Source organism: Gymnoscopelus microlampas (assembly GCF_963454915.1).
Source record: "Gymnoscopelus microlampas genome assembly, chromosome: 11".
Taxonomy (NCBI): domain Eukaryota; kingdom Metazoa; phylum Chordata; class Actinopteri; order Myctophiformes; family Myctophidae; genus Gymnoscopelus; species Gymnoscopelus microlampas.
This window is the reverse complement of record NC_139948.1, coordinates 22,294,821-22,296,892: the sequence shown is the minus strand read 5'-3', so window position 1 is coordinate 22,296,892 and position 2,072 is coordinate 22,294,821.

The following is a 2,072-nucleotide window of genomic DNA, read 5'->3' as shown; positions in this document are numbered from 1 at the left end:
CTGTGAGAGAAACAAGCAACCAGGTCTAGGAAAACCAGCCCAAAAGAAGCAACTATGGGCCCACATGAGCACTTTAACACGCACATCAGCTATTTGAAAATCGCAGATCTACAAGCTCACAACGCTGTTGTGAGCTTGTAGATCGTCTATTTTCAAATAAAATATTACGGGGAAATTATAATAAGCAGATCTGGCAACCCTGCTCATGGCATGAACTGCACTGCACTGCTCTGCTCTACTGTACTGCACACATCCACTCACACATGGGAGCCGGAACACGAGCATATCGTTGAGTGTCGAGAGGAAACCTTGTACGTCCAAAAGCGTTACTTTTCAGCAGATGGAAAAAAAAATTAACCTGGGTTCCACTTCCAATAGATTCAATATCATTTAGTAACACGCTCTTGTTAATGCTTTTCACTGGTTCAATGTTTATAAAACCCTCACACACTTAACCACTTTCACTTTAAAAAGAAAAATTGCAAAAAATTGTAGATCTACAAGCTCACAAGGCGTGACATTGTGAGATTCGTGACACGTTGTGAGCTGGTGGTAGATCTTCTATTTTAGTTACTTTTGTGTGACACTGTTGTGCCATTAATTTACAAACATGGAGATGAAATATGGAGATACAAAGTTTCTGCCTGACAGCGACAATATGGAATGTATAACGGGGAGAGATACAGAGGAGGAGAGTGAAAGAGAAAGATCAGAGTATGTTAAAATAATCATTTGTGTTGAGCGTTTCAACACAGTACGCTATACGACTGTTTTACTGTAGGACCTAGCCCTTGTATTATGCCATGCTAATCCTTTACTGTTTATGCTTTGATGTGTTGCATATGCACAGTTTCTGTGTGTGTGTGTGTGTGTGTGTGTGTGTGTGTGTGTGTGTGTGTGTGTGTGCGTGTGCGCGCGCGCGTGCATGCATGTGTGTGTTTCATCCCCCCTTCCCCCCTAGAAGAGGCCTAGACATGTCTGTGTGGGACTCTTATCCTAACAGCTGTGCTTTGTTGTCTTGTGTTAAAACAGCTGTTAACAAGTATCCATTGTATTTGCTCATGTGATCTGTCTGATATTAAGGGTATATATACAGTATAAGGGGGGGGGGTGCTGTGGAATGTCCTGTTTGTCTGCTTTCGCTTATATGACCTCGGTGTGCTGCTGGATCACTGGATCCCCCAGTAGGGGGATCCAGTGGTTATTTACTAGCGATTATTTTCTTAGCGTTTATTCTAGCGATTACTTAATAATCGATAGAATCGATTATATAATTATCGAGAAGCACATTTTTTATATATATAAAAACATTATACATAGATGACGCTCAACAGTGTCATGCAAAATTAGTGACAATAGCAAATATATAAGCTCTGCTATTTTCACAATGTTTAAAAAAATATAAGTTTTCGTCTATAATGACATGCCAAAATAGGGATTGATTATTAATCAATTATTTTATTAAATTATCAATTATTTTTTATAATCAATTAATTTGATTAGTTCGATTAACTGTTGCACTCCTACCACACAGTAAAATGATCAGTGTTAAATCAACCCTTAGAGTCTACACAATAACCAAATCCATTTGGTTCTAAATACTGTCAGTGACAAACAGATAAATGAACACTGAGAGGATTTTACGGTGGAAGATGAAAAAGCTGAACTGAAAGCTGAGAGATGCTGTAATGCTGATTAATGCTGTATATTTCCAGGAAAGCACAAGCTTCCTGCTGAGTTCCCCGGAACGCTGTTATCGATGATTAACCTCATAAACATTTCAATCAGAGACATTTTCCAAGCATTCATAATCCCACTACTGTTCTACACAACCAACACTGATGTTAAAATGGAGCTCCTAGCATAAGTTCAGGAGGAAGACCACACCTACAATCAAGCCACTGTTTACCTATCGCATCCTTTTACCGATAAAAACCTATAAAACCACACCTAACGACTCTGCATTGGCGGCTCAGTTCGAAGTCCCTCGCCCTTTCTATTCATTGCGTTTCATTCGCTTCATCGGTTCTCTTCAATACAATTCTTAAACGCTACCGATCGGTGTGGTCCTG